The 6833-nt window shown below is 52.9% G+C and overlaps 1 protein-coding gene across 1 annotated transcript in view; it reads right to left on the bottom strand.

Annotated features, from left to right (window-relative positions):
- The window catches only part of ZBTB47 (zinc finger and BTB domain containing 47), a 17314-nt gene that overhangs the window by 9338 nt on the left and 1143 nt on the right, over positions 1-6833 (bottom strand). The window lies entirely within an intron of this gene.

Raw genomic sequence — 6833 nt, 5'->3', positions numbered from 1 at the left:
AAACGCAAATATTTGAAATATAGATCCCTTTTAATATTTCTTATATTAAAAATACATATTCAAAAAAAAAGAAGAAGAATCATGAGTTTTGCTTTTTTCCACCATCACCACCCTGCCCCTCTGGCTCTGCCCATCCCATCTCCATCCCCTGCTGCACACCTGGGCAGCTCACTAGACCAGGGTGAACCCTAAAACTGGCCCCACCACATACTGCCAACCTCGAAGCAAGGTTCTGGCATCATCAGTGCAGAAAAACACCCCTAAAAATTATTAGAAAGCAGCGTGGCCGTGAGTTCCTCACGCCGAGGGGCCGGCGGCGCCTCCAGCCAGCCCTCCCCACCCTGACGCTGCCCTCCAGCTCTATTTTAAGAGAGTTTTCACGTGGTGCTGCCAAAGTCTCGTCCCAAAACAGCCTCTGGGGCGAGAGGACGGCCAGAGGATGGGGAGGATGCTCAGGGTGAGGGATGGGGGGTGGATGAGTCCCAAAGACAGGGGATGGAAGGAAAGGATGAGTAAGGAATGGTGGTGGAAGGAGATGCTGGTGTTCACTGGGGCAGGGCAGCATCTCTCCAGCCAAACCACCAAAAACCCCAACCCGCACCCCACCATGTGCCTCAGTTTCCCTAAACATCCCAACCAACACCTGCCCACCTGCCCTGAAAGGTGTTTGCTGCTGGATTTAAATCGATGTACTATGACAAAAAGCACTTTCTCTCAGCAGCTATTGAGAACGAGATCCCTAAACGTTCCTGTAGCTCTAAACCTCCCCGAAGGACCAGAAGGTTGGGCTACTCTGGATATATTTAAATACTCAAATCCTCAGTCCCCCAGAAGATCATCTCTGACCTTCACCAGCCTCTTCTTTATTTAATTAATTATTTGTTCATTTCCAGCGCCCTCATCACCACAGCATCGAGGACCGTGAGTAATTTTTTCCCACATAAGCACAAGGACAAGGGGTCTTAGGGCATAAAATTCACATTTAAGTGGTGACAAGACCAACTGCCTGTGAACCACTTTCCATTCAGCACGAAATTTGGGGATTTCTTTAAATTTTTCACCCTCAAGATGTATTTAAAAAAAAAAAAAAAAAAAGCAATCTGCTTTTCTGTATCATTTCCAACCACCAAAGCATTCATAGTTGACCTTCAGTATTAAATTGCATTAAAGAAAAGTGCTTTAATAAGGAGCTAAATACAATGTCAGCACTCGCTCCTCAAAAAGATAAAAAGAAGTCTCCCATGCCCTCTTCTCAGTTTGAACATTGCTGCACTTCAGGACAAAAGAGCTGGGCTGGAACTATTTAATGTCAAAACTTGACTTTTGCTGAAGAAAGAAATAACATTAAACCCCCATTTTTACAGATTAAAAAATCTGTAAAAATTTTGGACGGTACAAAGGGGCATCGTTACAAACCCCAAACACTCGCGCTTTCGGTTTTAATCCTCAGCCTCCTACAACCTGCCCTGTGCCTTCCAGACCCTTGCATGAAACCTTCAGCCTTTTCTCCCTAGTTTTGAGGCCATCAGAAGATGTTTTGCAAAATTTTGTGTTTTCCCACAGCTCCCCAAACAAAGATACACCGGCCCAGAACAAGCAGCACTGCCTAGACCATGCACATCCCATTGCCCACCCACCCATTCCTGGGGCACAGTGGCAGAGGGATAAACCACATCCCAAAGCTCCTGTCCCTCTCCTGTTGCCAGACCCCTGCATGAAACCTTCAGCCTTTTCTCCCTCGTTCTGAGGCCATCAGAAGGTCTTTTTTCCAAATGTTGTGTTTTCCCACAGCTCCCCAAATTAAGTTACACTGGCTCAGAACAAGCAGCACTGTCCAGATCGTGCACATCCCATTGCCCAAGCACCCATTCCTGGGGTACAGTGGCAGAAGAATAAACCACATCCCAAAGCTCCTGTCCCTCTCCTGTCACCAGACTCTTGCATGAAACCTTCAGCCTTTTTTCTCTAGTTTTGAGGCCATTAGAATTGTTTTTTTCAAAATTATGTGTTTTCCTACAGTTCCCCAAACCAGGATACACCAAGAAGCAGCCAGCCCAGAACGAGCTGCGCTGCCTGGACCATGCACATCCCATTGCCCAACCACCCATTCCTGGAGCAGAGCCGTGCCTGGGAAGCCGGCAGAGGGATAAACCACATCCCAAAGCTCCTGTCCCTCTCCTGTCGCCTACCTTGACCGCTCTGCTGTTCCCTCCCTCCCCGGGGAGCTCTCCGTGGGTGCTCTCGGCACGGGACCGCGCTGGGGGTGGGGTCTGCTCGCTCCTCCGCCGGGTGTTTTTATTTAATTAGGAGAGGGTTGTCCGGAAAAACAAGCAGGAAGGGAAAACAATAGCCCGGCCACAGCCCCGCCTGGCGAGGCGCCGGCCGGCACGGCCCCGAGCGAGCGCCCACCGCCGGCATCCTGCCCGCCGGGATGTGCCCGTCCCGCTCCGGAGCCCCCAGGGATGCTGCTGACACCATCCAAAATGGTGATTTTTATTTCTGCGCTGTCTAAAAGGCTTAAGGGTGCCCAAAGCAGAGCCGAGAGCAGGCAAGGGGAAGGGGCTCAGCGATGCTTCCTGAGCCCTGCTCATCCCGGGGTGTTGGGCAGCCCAAAAAACATCTCCCAGCCTCTGCTGGGTGAAGAAGAGTACCAGACCAGCTGTGGGACAGTCAGATGCTTCACAGGCTTTTTTTCCCACCCTCCCTTTTGGTTGTTCCTAATTTTTTATTAATGATATGCAACATTTACAGGCTTTGGCTCAAGGATGCTTTTCCCAGGGAGCTGGCAGCAGTACCAGGCCCATCAGTGCAATGGAACAGGGACCACTCCTTCCCCCATCCCTGTCTCCCTGCAACCAAGAGGACACCTTTGCAAAGGGGAAAAGGTTCATTGGGGAGTTTTCTGGAAGCACCATGGCCACCAGCGGCGTGGGGAGAGGAGCAGGATGAGCTATGATGAGCAACACAAAGCTTCACCCACGGGGAGCAGGCACTGCCTTCCCAACAGCACAGCCCATGGAGGGTTAATGGCTTTGTGCTTTTTTTTTTAATCTCATATTTTAAAAAAATTTTAAAACCCAGTCAGCTGCTCTGAGTGCTTTTCTCCTTTCCTTTTGAACACAGAGCTGCAAAGCCACTGTTTGACATTTCCAAGAATGGATGGATCAACCTCGCTGTCACATCCCATCCCCAAATCGTCCCAGTGAGGTGATGCTGCTCCTGGGGGATGCCACCGCTGTGATGGCATCGAGGACACTGTCCCTCTGTTCCACCAGGGTGACAGTGAGGGCAGTGCCAAGCCCTGGGAGCCCATCCCAACACGTGGGAAGTCGAGCACTGTGCCCTGCTCAGACACAGCCTCTGCTGCAAAAATACAGAGGCTTCAGCAACACCACATTATTTTCATCCCAGGACAAATCCCAATCCCTCCAGGAGAGCAGAGGCACCAAATCCTGGATGGAAGCACCCTTCTGAGTGTCCCTGTCCCCTTGGTCAGGGCTGAAGGAGGTGTGGCTCCTCAGTCAGACCCAGCAAAAGCTCTGCAGCTGATTCCAGAGCTGGGCAAAGCCAGGTCTGGGGTTAAATCCCAAAGGGATGCTGCTGGATTCCAGCAGAGCTGGCATGGCCCTGGCAAACACTGAGGGCAGACAGGACAGCCAGGCCATGGGGGCACCACCGGTGCCTGGCACAGCCAGGCTGATGGAGATGTTCCTGAACCACTGCGCTGGCACAGGGATGGGATGGGATGGGATGGGATGGGATGGGATGGGATGGGATGCTGCCTGTGGGATGCAGGACTGCCCAGAGCCACTGCCGGGGTGAAAGAGCCCAGGGGACACGCACACACACACAGAGCCACTGTCCCCCTCCCTCTCCTGCCCGAGAAAAACAAGCAGAGGGAAGGCTGAGGGAGGAAACGAGGACAAAACCCAAGGCTGACCTCCCCAGCCGGGCTGGCGGCCAAGAGGCTGCGCCAGGGGCCAGCTCCAGAGGGGACATCACCCCAGAGAGCCCAGGGATGTCCCCAGTGCCACTGCCACCAAGGGAGGGTGTGGGTGCAACAGGACAGGCGGTGCTCAGAGCCCCCCAGAGCTGACAGGAACCCCAAATTCAGTGCTGGGAGCAGAGATGGGTGCAGGAGCAGGGATGGTGCAGGAGCAGGGAGGGATGGGTGCAGGAATGGGGGCAGGAGGCAGGGATGGGTGCAGCAGGGCAGCCACCATGTCACCTGTGCAGAGCCCAAAGGCATCATAACCCCAAGACACCCCACTGCCATGTGCAGCCAGGGATGCAGGAAGGGGCTGGGATCCCCAGCAGGATGGATGAAGGGATGGAGGGATGGAGGGATGGATGGAGGGATGGATGGAGGGATGGATGGATGGATGGATGGATGGATGGATGGATGGATGGATGGATGGATGGATGGATGGATGGATGGATGGATGGATGGAGGGAGCCTCCTCCCAAGCACTACTGAATAAGGTTTCCAGCATCCCCTGCCTGGCATCCAGTGCCCATCCCTGAGGCAGCCACCACGACCTTCCAGGTGGATCAGCAGCATGGTGGGGTGTGACACCTGCAGGGTTTGTCCCACACTCAGCCCTCAGTAAAGCCTAAAACCACAGCACTTCCTAACCCAGCCACAAACTTGCTTGAGAGATCCAAGATTCCACCTGTCCCAGCACGCTGGGCAGGACTTTCCATCCCAGGGCATTTCTTCAAACCCTGGGATGGTCTCCACCTCCAGATCCATCCTAACCCAGCCTTGACCAGGGCTCTTTGGGAAGCACCAGCCAAGCCCCTCTAACCCAGCCATGGAATGGTTTGGGCTGGATGGGACCCTAAAGATTATCTTGTTCCAACTTCCCTGCCATTGGCCATCTTCCTTCACATCCAGTTGCCCAGATCAAGGATCTGGATGTACCAGATCATTCCTGCCCAATACTTTTAACATTTTTATGAACATTTATTTTTATCACCATTTTTTTCTGTAGCTCAGGGAGCAGGGTTTTAACTCAGACAGGGTGTCAGCAGCCCTGGCTCCAGGCAAAAGATGTAATCATAAAAAAAGTAATAAAAAACGACAGTTTGTTGTAATTAAGTCTTCTACCCATCACATCTGCGCCACCATGGCCAGTCTTTCCCCATATCCAAAGGCATCCCAGTTTTCACCAGCAGGAGAGGTGGATGAACACTGAGTTGGCTGCAGAGGGGACAGCAGCTCCAGAGGACACGGGGACAAGTCCTCAGGTGTGTCCCCATGCAGGAAGCCCGATGGGGCCACCCCTGCCCTGCACAAACCACCCCAACAACACAATCCATTCCCCTTAGAAATAAGGGAAAATTAGGGACAGGAGGCACAGAGCCCATCCTGCCCACCAACATCCACTCCTCCAGTCCTACAGAGACCCATGGAATGCCAGGGGACATCTAGGATGACATCTAGGATGACATCTAGCATGCAAACCACATGGAGGATCTAGATACCCACATTTTGGGAGCAAGGCAAACGTGGCAGCAAATTAAAAACTTCATCCCTTGCTCTTCCTGGAGAGTCACTTTGTCAGGGCCATCAGCAGGTCCCCTCTATAAAGGCTTAAATGCAGCAGAGTGAGAGAACCTTCTCAGTTTTCTCCTCCAGGAAGGAGAACAGGAAAATCAGCAATTTCCCCCAAAACCTTCAAAGACCCTCTGATGTTTTGACACATTCAGTTCATCCACAAAAGGTTTGGGTTGTTCGTTTCTTTTCCCTTATTTTTCCACGAGCAGAAAAATCTGCATCTTAAAAACAGCCAATATTTAATCAACTCTCGGGCAAGCGACCTCCCGTTTTTCTCCCTGTCTTTTCCAAAGGATCCATCTCCAAAAGCGGCAGCGGGTTATTTTTGTGGAGGGGGTGGCAATGTCTCTGCTTCAGACCCGAGAGACACGAGCACGGGGCCGTTTATCTCGCCTGCTGATAAGCGAACGCTCCGTTAATTCCTCCCGGGGAGAACAAAGCTCCGCCGTCATTCCAAGCCCAGGTGGCAAAGGGGACCCTGCGGCCACCCCGGGAAAAGCCCCCGGAGCGGGGCTGAGCATCCTCAGGGAAACTGCAGCTGGAGGCAGAATGTTTGCACCCAGCGAGATTTCACCACAGATCCAGGGGAAAAATAAAAATTAAAAAAAATTTAAAAAAATAATAAATCCCTTTCGTGTCTTTCCAAGGAGGAATTTTGCTTTGTAAAGCAAATCTTCCTCTGGTTCTTGCCGAGGCAGGGTGTGGAAGGTAGGTTGAATTCCCAACTTTTCCCTCTCTTCCTCGCTGGGGTGGGCTCAGGGTGTCTCCAGCTCCACCTCAGGGCACGAAAGGCTCCCCAAAACACCCCGGTGTGTCCCCCGAGCCCTCGGCATCACCTCTGGCACGGGATGCAGGCGCAGGATTCAGCCGGGATTTCACAGGCCGAGTGTGACTGCCCAGCGTGAACCCAAACCCAATCCCGACCACTTTAACCCCAGCATTAATTAACCCCCGCGGTCCTGGGGTGCCGAGCCCCATCCCACCATCCCATCCATCATCCTTTCCTCATTTTTCCGAGCTTGCACTTTCTTGCCCTTTCCAAAATTCCACTCGGACGCTTCCCGGGGCGCCAGGACGGGCACGGAGCCAGCGCTGGGGCAAACCCGACCCCGCACTTTTTGGGATGGGGGAGGCTCCGAGGCACCGGGAGCGCATCCCAGGGGGATTTCCCGTGGATCTTTCCCAGCTCAGGCCTGCCCTCCGCAACTCCAACTAAACCCCCCCACAAAAAAAAACTCCACCGGCCGATAAAATAGGTCACTGCTGCAGGCGA

Source organism: Geospiza fortis, unplaced genomic scaffold (assembly GCF_000277835.1).
Source record: "Geospiza fortis unplaced genomic scaffold, GeoFor_1.0 scaffold34, whole genome shotgun sequence".
Classification (NCBI taxonomy): Eukaryota; Metazoa; Chordata; class Aves; order Passeriformes; family Thraupidae; genus Geospiza; species Geospiza fortis.
The sequence above is the reverse complement of the archived record's forward strand: the minus strand, read 5'-3'. Positions and strand labels throughout refer to the sequence as shown.